Below are 18,293 nucleotides of genomic sequence, written 5' to 3' on the forward strand. Positions count from 1 at the left end.
GGCGTGCTGTGTGCTGCCACATGGGGCTGGCCGTGCGTGTGCTGCCATCTAGTGACGCGCTCTGCGATGTTCCCAGGTGGTGGCATCCGTCCGTGTCAAATTTTGGATTCTTCTTTCTACGCCCTCGACGGACAGTTTGCTCCGGATGGCAGGATGTTGGGGTTTCTTGTTTCGAAGCAGGGTGGTTTCTGGGCATCACAGGCAGTGGAGTAGGCATGGGCACAGGAGGCCCCCCCCCCCCCTTAAGTTCCTCAGATCCCGAGGCGCCCGAAAGGCCGCTCGGGACCAGCGAGGAAGTGCCCGATTTGAGAGCCCGGGGCCCGGGGAGACCAAGGGCCACGCAGAAGCCGTGTTAAAGGTTTTTCAGCTGAGCCGGGCTTTCAAAGTCAATGAGAGGGCTCTTTGCGCCGATCCTTGGCCCTTTGAGTCGAAGAGGGCTGCTTTAACGGTAACGTATCTCTAGCACCGAACAGTCGGCTCCGTATCGATCTGAGCCTGAGGGATCATTTCCTGAGCGCAGTGAAAAGGTCGGGACCCGCTTTTCATATTTGCCGGGACCCTTGAAACACTGAAGGGGCCCAGTGTCGGTTAGGGCTCACAGTTCCTAACAGCGGCCCCGAGTCGGGCAGGGGAATAGTTGCTGAACAGGGTCGGGGACGGGACCCCAAATGCCAGAGGGCCTCTCGCGTTGGTCGACACCCTCGGACAATGCGAGGGAATTAAAGAACGTACAGTGAGAGTCTACAATGAAACGATGGGAGGACCTGGTGTCAAGGTCTCTGGTGCGGAAGTGCAGTTCCCTTCATCCAATCTCAGCCAGCGGCTCGGAAAGCCGAACCGGAGTCTTTTTGCTTATCACTGGGCTGCACAGCTTCGAGCAAATCATCTTTTGCCTCAAGAAAACCCTTACGTCCATCCGGAGCCAGTTGCTCAGATCAGAGGGCCTCTCGAGCCAGGGAGTTGCCCGATGCGTGACTGATTCCTCTAAGGACTTCCAGATCGACCAGATGACCCCGCATCGCCAGCATGGCAGCCGGTAGGCGTCCCGCGTGGGGACAGAACGGTCCTTCAGCCCCTGGCTGCGAAAGCTTATGTGTTCCCTAGTGCTTTTCAGGACGCCGCTTGCCCGCAGAATGTATGGGGTTTCCGTAGCGTTCAGTGAGATCAAAATGAGGTCAAATGAAAAGGGCCAACTCATATTGCAGGGGGACGTCTATCCTTTTTTCAGAATCAAGATGAGAAACAAATCATGTTTCGTGCCAGCACGCTCGCAATCATGGAGGGGGGGGGGGGGGATGAGGACGCCGGTGACCGGGGCTGTGGTTTCCAACAAACCGAGCGGCGTTGGCCGCTGCAGTGGACTGCGGTGGGCGCCGAGCGCACGAGGACGGCCGTCGTGGAATAATGATTCCGAAAGTCTTTAGGCATCAATTCGTATCATTCAGAGATAAGCTGGATAAGCTGGGCGCCATTTGATCATTGCAGTCAGCGCGCCTCAAAGCCCGAATCATCATCATCATTCAAAGATAAGCGTAGGACGTGTATTTCACGTATACGATTTTGGGGTTTTCCTCTCAACAGATGGACAGTTTGAGCAGCACGAAAATAGAGACTCCGCCTTTACTTGATAGTGGCCGGGCCGACACTGCGCGGCCGATGGCTGCAACACCGGACGTCGAGGTTTTGCTCATGTATACGAGCGCGCGTCGTCAGAACTATATTGCACAATTTTGCCCTACCGATTCTGAAGGCAGGTTGATCATTCCTGGACGATAATGAGTGAGCCATGTTAATAAAAATGTATGACTGCAACTCCATCTGCATGCTCTGCCTTTACGGCTGTCAATATCGCTGTATTGGGCGCCAAATGACCCCGGCGGTCGGAGCGCGCGAATACGCCAATAAACAAAAAAAATATCGCTGCATATTCCAGAAAAGTGCCGTCGAAGCCCCTGAGTGACATGTCCCCTGCTGAGATGAGTCGGCCGAACCGTCGCGAAGTGAAAAGCACCTCCGGGTTGCTGTCGGCCTGATTCCTTCAGTTACTGATTGAAAACCGAAAAATATTAACATCCTCCGGCGTCCTTTTGCTTCTGTTTCAATGAACGAAAAATAATTTTTAAAAATATAATAATGCCCTCCTGAAATCCAGTGCGTTATCCAGTGTTCTTGTGTTCGGGGCGGGGTGGGGGGGGGGGGGGGGGGAGGCGGATCGGGAATGTCTTTCACCAGCAGGGCCTTTTGTCAACCCTGTACGCCTCCCCTCCCTCCCCCGGCTGCGACCCCTTCACCAAGACTGACTGCGCCCCTGATCATATGACTTCGCGTTTCAAGTAAAGTTCTCGGAGTTGGAACTGAAAAGTGCAAATGCCACCGCTCCTGTAATGGGAGTGGTTCAGTAACGGACGCAAACGTAAGCAGAACACATGGGGCTACCCATAATATGCACTACTGGCGAAAGTAAGCCCATGTAAGCAGAACTAGAGCTAAAGAAGCGGCGAGATGATTAGATAAACGTGGCGTCTGTTGAGTGGTTCCACGGACAGCCGCCGTGTCATCGCAGAACTCTGTAACTGGGTTGGGGAAGGTTAGCTTGTGTGGGAGGCCCGGCGATGATACAATCTAATGCGGTCGCCACCCTGACCGCAGCCTTTTCCAGGCGTTGTGCCATCGTTAAGTAGATATGTCAGAGCTAGTGGTGCCGCCGTTTGGGAAAACCGGCCGCCCAAAGACAGCGAGTCACGTTTGGCCAGGAAATCGTCAAGCGGGAGTGCCACCGCGTGCCTCACCCCGAGCGCGCCGAAAGATTTCGAACATTCTTATTTGCATATTTTGACGCACAGTGCGATGTCTCTCTCGGTGTCTTCCGGTATCCTCCCTTTCGTTTTTTTCCTGTTTTCACACGAAGCCATTTGGCCATACGAACGAGGAAGCAGGAAGCGGTGATATGTATGCAGAGTAAACTGACTGGATGTTGAATGCGAGGGCCGCTCCAGAGCGAAACGGGGGAGGGGGAAGAGCAAATGCTTCGTGATATTTTTCCAGCATAGGCTATTTATTGCCATCTTCCATCGTTTTTTGCCGACTTTCGGGTTGATTTGGAGGTTGCAGCAAAGGGGCCTAGACTGACGTTGGAGAAGTGGCCAAGGCCCTCCAAGGAGACACCGAGAATCGTTGACCACCAGAACTAGTGCAGAGAAGTTTTGTTCAAAACGGCCATTACCTCACTCGTTTGAGGGCCCAAATAACACCAATTTTATGAGTGCGTGTGAAGGGTCATACCGTGCGCTGTGATAACTTGTGATAAACTTTGTGGTAAAATAGCGTGGTCGTTTTGAAAGGTGTGCCAAAGTCCACTTAAGTGATTTTTTAAAAAGCGTTTGTCGAATGAATGAACGATGGCTGTAATGGATGAGCGAATGATGCATGGCTCTGAATACTTTCCTTTACTGTTTCATGTTGCAAGGAATGATGCAGTCATGGTCATCTTGTAATTATGCTTATCATCTAAAGAGGGTGCATTGTTCAAAGTACTTCCACTGTACGTTACTTCCTTCCGTTGCGTGCTGCGCCGTGGCTTTCCCGCGCGGAGTAGCTGGAGGGAGAGGGGGCTCGGGCCCGCTGTGGTTTACCGTGGTGTCGCAGGCCGCGGGTACACATCGGTACATATGTCCAGTCGGGTATGGTCCGAGCTGGAGATGGCATCCGCCTCCAGTTCTCTGTTGTCATCGTCATTTCAGACTGTCCCAAGCGTATCAGTTGATCTGACTGTCCCGGACGCCATACTCTTATCAGTTGACCTGACTGTCCGGGAAGCCATACCCGTATCAACCTGATTGCCCTGGACGCCATACACGTATCAGCTGACCTGACTGCCCCGGACGGCATACTCGTATCAACCTGATTGCCCCGGACGCTACACACGGATCAGATGGCCCGATTGCCCCGGACGCCATACTCTGATCAGTTAACATGATTGGCCCGGACGCTATACACGTATTAGATGGCTTAATTGCCCCGGACGCTACACACGTATCAGATGGCCTGATTGCCCCTGACGCCATACTCGTATCAGTCGACCTGACTGTCCCCGACGCCATACTCGCATCAGTTTACCTGATTACCCCGGACGCCATACTCGTTTCAGCTGACCTGACTGTCCCGGACGCCATACTCGTATCAGTTAGCATGATTGCCCCGGACGCTATACACGTATCAGATGGCCTGATCGTACCGGACGCCACACTCGTATCAACCTGATTGCCCCGGACGCTACACACGTATCAGATGGCCCGATTGCCCCGGACGCCATACTCGTATCAGCTGACCTGAATGTCCCGCGCGCTATACTCATATCAGTCAACATGATTGCCCCGGACGCTATACACGTATCAGATGGCCTGATCGTCCCGGACGCCACACTCGTATCAACCTGATTGCCCCGGACACCATACTCCTATCAACCTGATTGTCGCGGACACCGTACTGGTATCAGTTCGCCTGATTGACCTGGACGCCATACTCCTATCATCCTGATTGCCCTGGACACCATACTCGTATCAGCCTGATATTCGCGGACGCCATACTCGTATCAGTTAACTTGATTGTCCCGGACGCCGTACTCGTGTATCAGTTACCTGATTGTCCCGGACGCCATACTCGTGTATCAGTTACCAGATTGTCCCGGACGCCATACTCGTGTATCAGTTACCTGATTGTCCCGGACGCCATACTCAGTCTTCAGCGCACTGCGGTTGAACTAATTTATGGCTCGGAAGCTCCTGTCCTTAATCACGGCGGGCGGAAAGTGACGTCGGACTTGTTTTACATTTCCACGTATAAATTGACTGAAAAGCGTCATCATCATACGTACGTTGTTTTGGACTGGTCTGCGTACTTGTTGTGTACTTGTAACGTTACGCAGCGGGGAGAAGACGACCCCATCTTCGTTATTAGCTCGCCGCTCGGATCAGAGTAAGCGGGTAGGTCTCACATGAGAGGCGCAGAGGTAATGCCAGTTGTAGTACTGGCGTGTGTGTCGTGATGAATATCCTCTTGAGACGCGCGGTATCGCCTACATCTCGATGGTGGCATAGGTGGTCCAGGTTTACAGCCCTCGTTCCCTAGGTTTCGAGATCAGTCATCCTCTCTGTCAAAGGAAGCTTCCTCCGTTTGGGGCTCTCCCTTTAACCGCACGAATTCACGCTGTCATGGATGCAAAATCACCCAGCTATATTCGCCGTCCAAAGGCGAATGGCCGAAGCGGTATGTTATCTGACAGTGCCGATGCCTTTTGGCCTCTGAACAGCAGATAGTTGCAGAGTAGACTCTACTTCGCCACGAACCACTGCTGTGGGAGCTACGGAGTCCTGGCGATGTCGCCCATCCACACATGAGATGACGGGACTCCGCGTCCATGCCTAGCCAATTAACATAGCCGTGGGTGAGGACATACGGCACCGGGACAGCCCGCGACGACTGGACAGTTCTGGGACCTCACGCGACTAGATACACGGCCTGATTAATGAGAACGCTGAAGACGGTGTGGTGCAGCCGGTCGGGGGCCCGCAGTGGACGCCGCGTGTCCGGGCCCCCGCCGGTCCGGTACCGACGGGGGGGGGGGGGGGGCAGGCGCGGCCCTTTTTGACCAGAACTTCATTTGACGCCTTTTCCCTCGAATAAGATGTCTGACCGTGGGAAAACGGCAGACCGGACCATTGTGAAAGTGGCCCCAGTCATGCAAGTAATTCCCAGTGTTGAGTGGCGCGTCAGTTCTGGGTGTTGTGTGCCACACCGGTTCTGAGACGACTGGATTTCTGGGTCTTGGGGTGGCGAACAGACGTTTCACCGGAAGCTGTAGGAACGGCCAGGGTTTAAATCGCGATTAGAATATTTATTGCGTCGCTCGACTTCTTTTTTCCTGGCTTGTTTTTTGTGTGATGTCGCACACCAATCGGGAAAGGAAGCACGCATTTTTCGGTTGCGATGGGAAGGGAAAACATTGCTGTCATGGTGCTGGAAGTTTTGTTTTTAGTTGGCCCGTTGCAATGAATGTCTGTGTGTATATATTGCGGGAACGCCAATGTTTCTCGTTTTAGAAACCACGGAGCTGGAAATGTTCTCAGAAAGGCCAACCGCCATATTCCTTTTGCCTGTGGCACTGCCATGCCTAGGAAAGGGCTGGGCATGGATGGTATTCTTGCATAGCCACTTTGTGCTAGGATCGGATTGTACCTCAGGTTTCGGAGTGTGTTTTTGCCGTTTGAAGAGCTCTGAAACATGACGACTGCCAGCACATCTGTTTAAAATATAGGTCAAACAGCCTAGCGCGGTTAGGAGGCCGCGGATGTTTCATGTACTCCAAGGTACTGTAATCTTGGCTTTGTAATTCGCGTGCTGTTTGTAAACTTGATTTGCTGAAATGGATAATATCTTGGTACCAAAGGCACCTCCTTTACGACCGTAATGTTTATTTTGTCAGTTCTTAAAGGAGGGATCGCATTACACGACCCGCTCACCACTAAGGAAGTGATGCTTTTCATTTGCCTTACTTTTTCCAACGTGTGTGTCCTTAAGTCAGCTTTACATTTATTCATCTCCCTGTCGACTTGTAGTCCTTAGTTTTTGTACTCGATTTTGTTGCCGATTCGACTTCTATCTTTGTCTTTATGTTGTCCCTTGGCTTTTCCGACTTGACTTTTGCGATCGACTTTGAAGTGTTCGATTTGTATCCCTGTTCACTTAATCAATTTTGACTTTATCTTTTGACGTTTTCCGAGTCGTCTTTTATCTCAGCTTTTCTGATTCGACTTTTGTAGTCGACTTAATGTCGTTCGACTTTTTCATCCGACGTTTTCCATTAGACTGTCTGGACCCCACTTAAAGTCCGCAGGCTCGCATGTGCGAGTTAAAATAGCTCAGTGGTTCCCCTAGTACTTATGACCTGACAACGTCCCTTGTCAGATATCGTCATGACGACGGCAAGCACGACAACTGCGATTGTCCGCAGAATGAGGCGGCGCTTTGGGGCTACCAAGTAGACTGAATACAGTCCGGGCGTGAACTGGCGTTTGTAGCCGCCACCTTCGAAAAAAAACAAAACACAAACAAGCGGCGTTCCCCAAGGGGAGTGTTCCACACTTGAATGTATTGTAGCAATTATTTTATATGATGTAAGCTCACTATTGGTAAACTAATGAATGGAAAGGGCTGCTCCAGATGACATCATTTCTATTTTGAGTAAATATGCTCTTCAGTGCGTCATTGTTTACGTCATCGTGTCTTGCACATTATTGATCGACAGCCAAGTGTTGGCCATTAAATCTGGAAGTCGTGCTCTCGAACGCCAGATATGAATGACTGGACAATTGTATTGGCCTCGGCCTTGATCGCCGCTCGGCTCATGAAATGACAGAAGTGGAATGACTTAGGCTGAAAGGCCTAGGGCTTAAGAAGGGCAGGGCTGTGAAGTGCGCGGGGTGATCTTCAAGGTGTTTTTCAGTTTTCTGAACTGAAAAACCCTTTACAAATACACTCCTGTAACACTCCTGCAACACTCCCCGTAAAAGAGTAGTGACAGCGTGCCTTCCGTTCTCTTTTTCAATGTCCCCATTACATATTGTTGGTGCTGCGGTGGCACTACCCAGTGTTTTTATTACACGTAATGGGTCCTTAGGTTTCACCAGTGTATGTTTTTGAAGCATGCCCCAAGAGGTAGAATACTCCTCTTTTGCTAACACAAGTAATGATGTTCAGATAACGGGGACCAAACTGTCTTGACATCGGCATTTCTATGGTACCAAAATAGATCTTAAGCGCGTTGATGCCGGTTTCCAACTACAGATAAAAAGAAAGCGGTAAGATTTTCGAATGACCTGTCACAAAAGGTATCAGAGGTTCCGCCCTTGGAGCTCATCTCGGTAAACCACAGGCCGTGTCCTGCAAAATGGCATGCATCAGCTGATGGCTTTGCACTGGCAGAGAAGAAAATGCCGACTTTTTCTGGTCCGGGGAAGTCTCCTCAGTTCGTTACTCTGTACATGAGCGCAACACCCATTCGAATGCGCCGCGGTGTCACTGCCACTTGACCGTGCATTTGAAGCGCCGTGAGGCCAAAATACAGCCCCCTGGTTCATAAAATGCGTCTTCACTACTCGCTGTCGTTTTCACAATGTCACTACCCATGTGAGCTTTCTAGAAGAGTAGACACATGATGTTATCAATATGTTGCGTTTAGTAGCACACTGGGTATGAAGGGTTTAAAACTGAAGTAAAAGCAAAGCGTGCATTATTTTGCCTAACATTTTTGCCTCGGATAAGCCCACCGAGCCTGGTCTTCAGCCCGGCCAACAGGCCACGGGTGTCGCCGGGGTGACATTGCTCAACGGCTGCGTCGATGGCTGAATGGCCCACCCAAGAAAACGTTTATGGGTTGCTTGCCTAAACATTTGCGACATATTCTTCCTGTTCATCTCGAGCTGTTCGCATTGCCAGAAGTTCGCCATTTTCTCTACAGTAATTCCGAATAAGAAAAACAGATGGTTGGGGCTCAAAACGTGATTTACGAATAATAATGTAAGCGCCGTCGAGAAAAACAGACGTGAGTAATTGGGACAGGCGTAATCCTTTAACCATCCGATAGCGTCTGCAACGTTGTGGAAATGCCATGGGAGGGGGGACCGCTCGACTAGATGTGAGTCCACTGAGGTGCTATCCGCTGGAGACCCCTTCCATCCCCACGCCCCCCTCCCCTCCCCCCCCACCTCGAGCGGGCCACATCAAGCCTGGAAGTCATGTAGCAATGAGCCACTTTACTCGCTCGTGGTAACATTACGACCTGCTAAATACAGCGCGGTCAGCAAACGGGTTCCATGAACGGCTGCCCGGGGGGGGGGGGGGGGGTGTTGGAGCGCGGGGTCAACTACCAAGCCCGGAGGGGGGCGGGGGGTGGATGAGGCAGCACGGAACGGGGGTGCTCAGCGCCACGTTACCGTTTTGCTGTTGGTTTAATGTTACATTGTTTTTCTTCAGCACTTTTGCTGCTGTGCGCCGACGATTGTCGCAGGTATATGTGCTGTCAAACAAGCCCAACGTTGCTAGCAAGAGTGCTGCGTCCCAGCACTGATACTCGTTCAGACGCAGCTCCGTCGCCCCGGTAGAGGTACTTGGGAGGGAGAGCTCCTGCAAAACGGTCGCTCCAAGCGCCATGTACATGTATAATTAGTGTTCTTTCTTCTGGGTAAGATAGCCCCGTTAACCTCAGCTTTGGTGGCGATAGCTATCGCCGTCATCCCGTTTGCGGTGGGATATGCAGTCGCAAATCCGCGGCGCCTTACTCACCGGGCTATCCATAGACAAAAGCTGCTTTGTATTGCTGCGGCTGAGACCAGCCACGCATAGTTGTCTGCCGAGAACATCCGAAAACCGGTGTCGTCCACACGGAGATCCCGGCCGATGAAAGGTCAGTACTTGGCGACCGTGAGCGGGTGGGGCGAGGATTTGGGCTTGGGCATGCTCTTACCTCGCAGGATTGGGAACGGGTCCGCGCCGCTGGGGTTTTACCCTGTGTAATTGGTGGTGTGGTGGGGAAAATTTCCCGGAGATATTGTGCAGTGTTGTGTTGGCTGCTTGGCCACCAGATGACCATTGCGGTCAGCGGGTCGGAAATCCCTAATAAACAACAACAAAGGTGCATTTACCGCCCTATTATGTATAAGTATGTATTATTGTATAAAGTTTCTTCCGGAAAAGGTGTATTTACCGCCCTAGCGATGACCATTGCTACACCGCAATGACCGACTCGGTGATATGTGACAAGGAGGCACGCGCGTTAACAACTAAAGAGCGTACGCAGATAACCAAGGTAATTGGTGCGCCCTAAAGCCAAAACTGAAATGTGTGCGGTGGCATGTTGACTGTGCTGATTAGCTCGTGACGTCTTCATTTGCTCATAATGTAACACTGGCGATGCATCCATGTTCGGTTATTGGTGCCAACAGTGGCGGATTGAGGAAGGGGCGGCCATCCCAACTCGAAGTAGCATATATCATAGCTCATATCGTACTGCATACAAAGCAACGAGGAGAAGTTACTGTTGCCCTCCCCCCCCCCCCCGCGCCGTCTATTTCATAGGTAGGTCATACCGTATTGCATGCAAAGCAACGAGAAGTTACCGTTGCCCTCCCCTCCCCCCCGCGCCGTCTATTTCATAGGTAGGTCATACCGTATTGCATGCAAAGCAGTGAGGAGAAGTTATCGTTGCCCTCCCCCCCCCCCCCGCCGTCTATTTCGTAGGTAGATCATACCGTATTGCATGCAAAGCAACGAGAAGTTACGGTTGCCCCCCCCCCCCCCCTCCCCGCCGTCTATTTCATAGGTAGATCATACCGTATTGCATGCAAAGCAATGAGGAGAAGTTACGGCTGGCCCCCCTCCCCCCACCCCCCGCCGTCCACTTCCACGAAGGCCGCTACTGCTCGGTACCAACTTCCTTCTCCCCGGTTGCACCTCGTGAACAGAAAGTTGCCGTCAACTCCGTCAGCTGAGAGCGGATCGTTGTAACGCCGCAAACACGAGTTTTCCATTTTTGCAATACGAGGACTGCGTCTAATGGCAAGGCGGGACTAATGTGTGATAGAAATCCCAGGTGTGAGCTCTTCCAATGAAATGCTTCTCTGGTCGTATCTCAGCGGATTATAAGTCAACAAATGCCAAATGAATAGTCTGATGATAGGTCAGGCCTCGTCTGGAATACGCCACCATCGTGACGTCATCATGGCGTCACCATCGCCGTCATGGTGAGAATTTCAATGGCTATTTATACCAGTTGCGAAGGCCCAGCACAGTTTTACCCTACACCTTCGTAAGTGATACATTTGGGGATGCGAGAGGATGACTGTTGCTTGGTTCTGCTGCTTAGTGTGGAGACTTCAGATGAAGATACCCGGTAGTGATTAGGCTGGACATTCCGGCTGTTTTGAGATGTTCCTGGAGAGGGGCCGGAGTCGATGAAGTAGCCTTCGGAAGAATTGTACTCAGCATTGTTTTTGGTAACGTACTAAGGCGTATAAACAGCGCAGTTGGGATGACTTGAGTGCTCCTAAGCCTCCAGTAGGGCGGGCCACCGAGACCAAACCGGGACGTGACGCAGGTCGCGGATTTGAGTTTTGATACCTGATCGCTGCAGTGGGCGGCTTTGTCTGATCACTGCTGTAAGGGTGGGTGTATCGCGTCGCGCACGGCGTCACGCACGGCGTCACGCGCGGCGTCACGCACGGAGTCGTTCACGGCATCGCGTACGGCGTCGCTCACGGCGTCGCTCACGGCATCGCGTACGGTGTCGCTCACGGCGTCGCGCAAGGCGTCTCTCACGTTACCGTGATGTGACCGATAACCACAGCATTAGTGTGGTCATGATTGGGTCCAACAGGCCGTGGTGTAGCGGCATCTTACTGTCGACTGAGCTTAGGCCATTGTAATAACTCAAATTGCCTCAGTGTTTTGTTGTTGTTTTTTTGCTAACGATTTGAGGCCGTTGTGGTTATTATAGGTGGTCGGGCAAACAATAATTTGCGGCAAAAGGAACCGCCACGAAAAGGTAGGCAACAATGATACGCCCTTAAACACTAATACACAACAAAAGACATCGGGTCACTTTTAAGGGCGGTCACACAGGGAACGAGGGCGAGCCGAACGTAGACGGAACGTGGACGGAGCAGCCCGGAATAGGGGGAGAGCGGTACGACCGAATGGTCTATGCTTGCGTTTTCGCGTCCGCGGTGTGGTCGGGACGCAGCGGTACGACGGAAACCCGCTCGGCTCGGTGGTAACGGGCGACGCTGGATACATGGACTCGGCTTGGTGGTAACGGGGCACGCTTGAAACATGGGCTCGGCTCGGTGGTAACGGGCGACGCTGGAAACATGGGCTCGGCTCGGTGGTAACGGGCTACGCTGGAAACGTGGGCTCGGCTCGGTGGTAACGGGCGACGCTGGAAACATGGGCTCGGCTCGGTGGTAACGGGTTACGCTGGGAACATGGGCTCGGCTCGGTGGTAACGGGCGACGCTGGAAACATGGGCTCGGCTCGGTGGTAACGGGGCACGCTCGAAACATGGGCTGGGCTCGGTGGTAACGGGCGACGCTGGAAACATGGACTCGGCTCGGTGGTAACGGGGCACGCTCGAAACATGGACTCGGCTCGGTGGTAACGGGGCACGCTGGAAACGTGGGCTCGGCTCGGTGATAACGAGCGACGCTGGAAACATGGGCTCGGTGGTAGCGGGGCACGCTGGAAACGTGGGCTCGGCTCGGTGGTAACGAGCGACGCTGGAAACGTGGGCTCGGCTCGGTGATACCGGGGGATGCTGGAAACATGCGCTGTGCTCGTTGGTAACGGGGCACGCTGGAAACATGGGCTCGGTTCGGTGGTAACGAGGGATGCTGGAAATATGCGCTGGGCTCGTTGGTAGCCGGGCACGCTGGAAACATGGGCACGGCTCGTGGTAACGGGGGACGCTGGAAAGATGGACTCGACTCGGTGTTAACGGTGACACTGGAAAGATGGGCTGGGCTCGGTGGTAACGGGGCACGCTGGAAATATGGGCTCGGGTTATCTTTTTGAACGGAACGTAAAGCGGAGGGCAAACGTAACCGAAGATGTAACACAACTCCAGACCGTTGAACTGGAGATAATAGGGCAGTGTACTTTTCATTTGTGGTGAATTATATCATTGTGATATATTCTGTTCACTGTCCCAGTGATCTGCAACGTATTTATGTTGAAGGGCCAAACGCATTTTACTGGGAAAATACCTTGCCCATTGAGGGTCTGGTCTGGCTGGTTACAGGTAGCACTTCGGTTTTTAGCGAGCTGTGTGGGGTAGATTCATTGTTTCGACACGTGAGTTGGTGTGTCAGGGAGCAGTATTACAGTCCATGATAACACCATTACCTTTGAGCCACCACTAACCATTCACCGTCACGGGTGGGCCACCGTCCAAGCCGCCAGTGCTTCCCCCCCACCCCCAAACATTGCGATTCACCAGTTCTACATCTGTCTACCAGCTCTCTTTGGTTTGCTTATGAAAATGCACACCTTTTTCACTCAGCTTCTATGACAATGCAATGAGGAATAAACATTGCGCATTTCACAGTTGTTTACTTTGTTTTAACATTGGTATGCTTTGCTTTTGTCGACACGAGATGCAGTTTCCACAATTCGCGCCCCTATTTACCAAAAGCGGATGGGGCCACGGGGGCCACGAGTCGGTGCACAAGCGCGCGGTGGTGATCGTACGCCCGTTGTTACTAGATTTACGGCGATGCTAGATCGGCCGACTGGCTACAGTAGGACTTAGTCTTTACGTTGCGCTCCCGGTGTGAACCTGATGTGAAACAATTCCTTAAAAAGCTTAAAAGAAACCCAACAAGTAAGTTTTCAGCCATTCCAGGCGAAATGAAGCGTTGAGTGCTTCGATAGTCTTCGAACAGCGCTTTATTGGTGCAGGTTTTTGTGTTTTGTACGTTCTTCCTGTTCCGTTGTTGGGAGGGCGTTGATGACATCCATGCGTTACCTTGCACAGGCATGTGTTTCATACGCAGATGCGGCGGCTGACATTGCAACCAATCCAATTCATGGATGTGACCACCAGGAGGCAGGAGCGACACGCCTACCTAATTTCCCGATAAGGGCTTTTGTCCCGATTTTGTCTGCAGAGTGCATGTTTTTTGCCTCCCGTAGGTTTACTGCGTTGGCAGTAAACCTACGTGCCCATGAAACCAAAACACCCACACGGGGTGGACCCGTTCCTGGCACGACACTCAATGCTTGAAATCGGCGAGTAAGGCGTAAGTTTCTTGTTGTCTGGTCAGCGGCGCAGTTTGGCAAAAGGAGCTGGGTTGGCGAGGCTAAATGACACAACATATCTTCAAAACGCCAGCAGCTGGATTTCTCCCCTGATACGACCCGCTTTCTACCAAAGTGGGGGGGGGGGGGGGAATGCTTCCACATTCCCGTTTCGATTTATAACGCATTGGACCTGTATCCGTGTCAACTCTGTCGTTCGACTTTTCTCCATTCACCTTATTTTTACTGACTTTGTCCATAGACCGCGCGGTCATGGCTGGCAGGATTACGCCGCTATGTCACGGCATGCATAATCACTATGAGTGTCTATACAACAGTATCAGTGTCATATGACACTGGTTCGTCCTAGCGTGGCCACGGCTCGCACAGTCTGGCGTCTGGGATTCGCTGCACGCCATGACATGCACTACATGAGCTTCACGGCATGCGAGGTGATGGCCGGCGGACGCACGCAAATTACGTCATGTTACACAACGCGTCCGAATGACTGGTGGTATCATCTGCTGAGCGTCTCTGAAAGCTGCTTGATATCCGCTGTCTAACAGTTGCAGTCGATCGGAACACACCTTAGGTCGTGCGCCAGTTTCACTATCAGTAATCTCGGCAGCGGCTGGGCCATCAATACGGATTACTGCTTTTTTGGAACGGGTGTCAAGTGTCGTAGATAATGTCAAGGGATTATGCCGCAGGGTATGCTTGCGATTCCTCACCCAGGGCGTGCCATTCGTGATTGCCAAGATGATTGCAAGATTTGTGAGGTGATGCAACGAAGTTAAAAATGACGTGGGTCTAGGGGTAGTGGCACTTTCAATTCTGAATGGTTTTCTCACTCCGCGTCCCGCATTGTCATACGTCATCAAGCGTGTGGGAGGCTGCAACATTTAGTTTGCTCGGCTGCACAAACTAAGCGTCGCAGCCAACCAACCGCCAAGTGGTAACCAACACGTTGGTCGTTGGTTACTTCGTAGTAAGGTGTTTGTTACTTACGTAGTAAGGTGATGTGGTCACCGTTTACACCAAAGACAGCATTGTTGCACCGAATAGTTTTCTATGTTCGTGGGGCCATGATCAACGATTTCTTCGTTTGGTTTCTTCACCTGTGTTGATCTGCGGACGATCTCGGCGTCGTTGCAGGATAAAAGTACCGTTCTCCCAGGCTCACGAACTTCATATTTACGTTTCAGCCGAAATCGCTCATCGACGAGTCTCCGCTCACCTGTGCCAACTTTGGAAAGTTGCCTCCTCTATGCACTAACGCGGTTGCGATAAAATTCCCGTCGGTTGATTCCCTGAAACGGTGCGGCCGACCAGCCAGCCTCCTCTCGGAAATCCCCGGGCCGGCGCCGGCCGGCCGGCCGCGGGGGTAGGCTGCGCCGGCGGCGCGCTAGTGGCCGGCGGGCGGGCGGGCGGGCGGGCCGACCGACCGGCTAGAGCCCGCCGCCCCCTGCGTGGGTGCCGCCGGGCGGGGGCGTCATCCTGATGCCGGACATGGTCCGCGTCCTGGAAATTGGGCAGCCCCAGCCGCTCGTGCGGCCAAGGTGGCGGCGCGGCCGGTGTATTAATGGTGCACGTTCGGCCGGGCGCGCCGGTCGTCTGCGGTGGCGTGCGCGCGGCGGCCGGGCACGCGCTGGCAGCGACCTCTGCGGCACCTGGTGCGTATCTGCTCCGAGGGCCCAAGTGACCCTGCGACAGCGACGGACACCCCGCCGACGGACCTGGACCGTGGCCTGGCGCAGTGGCCAGGTGAAGGCGCCGCGAAGTGAAAGACTTGCTCGCTCGAGCAAAGGCTGCACTCGCGTCAGCTGCTGGGAGCCTCTGAAGACACGCTGGAGGGCCCGGCGCTCGTTCAAGAGGCGCCGGCGGAGCTGCGGTTGGCGCCGCACCTGATGGGCATGGCAGAGCCACGTCGCGCATTCGAGGTCGGATACTACGTGCCGCCGAGGATCCATCCGGAGGACAGATACGGGTACGGAACTGGGTCAGGGCGCCCTGCCCCCTGGCCTCTGTCTACTTTCCCGACGTCCGGTAGTCGCAAACATTGCGTTTGGCTTGGTCGTCTCATATTGCAGGCCTGTGGCGAAGGCAATAAAAAGCGTCTCAATTCGGCTTGCGTCCGAACTTCTGGCAAGCTGCCGAAATTTTTTCACGTGGTGCTGGCACGTGATCGCGCACGCCAGACGGCGACGGGCATGTCGATGCGACCGGCCGGGCGACATTCCTGTTAGTGGACCGTTGACGTACGAGACGCGTGGCTCCCGTCGCCACGGCCCGATGCGCCGTAACCAGCTGGCTGTGGCGTGGAGACGCTGCGTGACCGTCGTGTTCGCTTGACCGGCCGCCGTGCTGGTTGTGGTCGGCGCCGCTGCTCGGTGACCCAGTGAGCGATCGCCGCGGACCGGGCGGCTACCACGCAGCGCGGCGCAGCGGCGCTGGTCGCGCGCCACGAGGGATACTGGAGCCCGGCGTGAGCCCAGCGGTGCGCTGCTGTTGCAGTTTTCGTAGAGCACGGGCTGCACGACATCACCGAGATGGCAGGCGCTGTGGGGCACCCCCGGTTGGGGGCGGCTGAAGCCGAACCTCTGGAGCCGTCCGGTTGTTGCTGCATTGCTGGGTGGGGCCGGGACGGCACGCGAGAATGCCGCGGGATTGTCAGCTGCTTCAGGCCGTCGTGCTTCAGAGACTTAATCCTCGATAGGCCCAGTAACGGTCGATGCTCCTAACAATTGTGATAACCACGTAGACACGTAAGATATCAAGGAAATGTAGGCTCTGAAGCATCCGAGGCAGTGCGGAATTTGTTCTAGAAGTTCCGGTTTCCTGACGTGCGGCCGACCTCGTGGAAACCTTGTTGGAGGTGGGTCTTTGGAGCCCTTACAATGACTTGTTGGTTAGTAATACGTTTTGAAAACCGCGAGAGTGACACGTACTTAAGTGACAATGAGTCTCGGGCGGCAAAAGGTGCCAGACAGTGTGTCATGTTACGCATTTGTTTGGCCGCCCGAGATGATGGCGTGGCGGTCGATGCGTACACAACGATTGCATAGTAATCGTTCTGTAAGCATTGGCTTACGTGGACCAGTTTCCCGTGCCTCGAATGGCATGTCATGCGGACGCGGTCTCAGCCATGTCATGAGGGGCACACTGAAGTCGTTGGTGGACGCCGGTGCTAGACCCTGGCGGAAACCCGGCGTGCGAAAGGTGGCTAATGTCGGCGCGGAACCCATGTATCCATACGGAGGCGGACGTGTTTACCTCGGCCACCAACGCGCACGACCGGTCACAGTAGGCCGCCATACCGTAGGATGGGTCAGCTGCAGGCCGCCATACCATAGAGAATAGGTCGGCAACAGACCGCCGCCATACCATAAGATAGGCTGGCTACAGCCAGGTGGCATAGCAACAGCGTGCCCAAGCGGCAAGAAAGTCACCACCCAACAAAGCCATTACCGCGAAAAGAAACTGGAAATGTGATCCTACGATATTGTGTCAATCGGTGCGTCCATCACGTAGCCGTTTTTAACAGCGCCGCCGCCAATCCGTCCAGGGGAACGCCTTAACTAAGCCGGCAAAGGCCCCAATCAAGAACGTTATTTCTTGCCGCGCTGCCACCGCGTTGAGGCATCCGGGCGTGGCTAGCGTTGTGCGGGCCAGTGAGCCAGGCGTGGAGGATGCGCTGGGATTTGACGCAGGTGCGAGGTAGCACGTTAGCGGGCGATTGAAGGCGTCAGGCGCAAGACGAAAGATCCGGGCGCAACGCCGCTGCAGGAAATTGTCGAACCCGTTCTACACAAAGGGGTGACGCTTTTGCCCCGTCAAGATTACATGTCGCTTTTGTAGTCGCGTGGTGTATTGCGTTGTTGGGCGGGGGGGGGGGGGGGGCTTTACGACGTGACCTTACGGACTTCTTAACTTGCTTTAAGTAGTCCTAGATCTTATAAAATAGCCGGACTTACTCCATGTACTCAGCCGTTCGGAGTACGACGCGAGCTCTTACCTAACTCGAGAAGCGTGGTGAACAGCACGCTTCGCATGTAACACTCGTAGGCACCGAGTACATAGAGAATATGTGACAGTTAAGTGGCCATAAAGTTACCGCTAGTAGACGTAGCCGAAAATCCAAATATCATAATCGTCTTAACGACGCAACCAGCGACTGAGGCATGGCGTGGCCTGTTTCTCAGCCCGGCAGGAAGGGCAGGCACCACGAGAAATCGAACCCCGCACGTCTTGTTTCCCTGACGCGCACCGTAACCGCGGGCACCTTTCCTGTGGTACATTGGTCATTACCTATGGTATCTCATGGTTTTGGCTTGGTCAACGCGGTCTGGCATTATCGACCCCTGGCTTAAAATGTAACGTAATTTGTATGCTGGAAATAGCCGACCTTCAGGACACCAGAAGGCAATTGTCAAGACGAGATATCAAGC

The 18,293-nt window shown here is 53.6% G+C and overlaps 1 protein-coding gene across 1 annotated transcript in view; it reads left to right on the plus strand.

The window, feature by feature from the left end:
- Positions 1-18,293, plus strand: part of LOC119109523 (uncharacterized) — a 44,123-nt gene that overhangs the window by 19,403 nt on the left and 6,427 nt on the right. The gene's annotated exons all lie outside the window — the stretch shown is intronic.

This window comes from Pollicipes pollicipes, unplaced genomic scaffold, assembly GCF_011947565.3.
Source record: "Pollicipes pollicipes isolate AB1234 unplaced genomic scaffold, Ppol_2.1 Scaffold_7231;HRSCAF=8579_pilon_pilon_pilon, whole genome shotgun sequence".
Classification (NCBI taxonomy): Eukaryota; Metazoa; Arthropoda; class Thecostraca; order Pollicipedomorpha; family Pollicipedidae; genus Pollicipes; species Pollicipes pollicipes.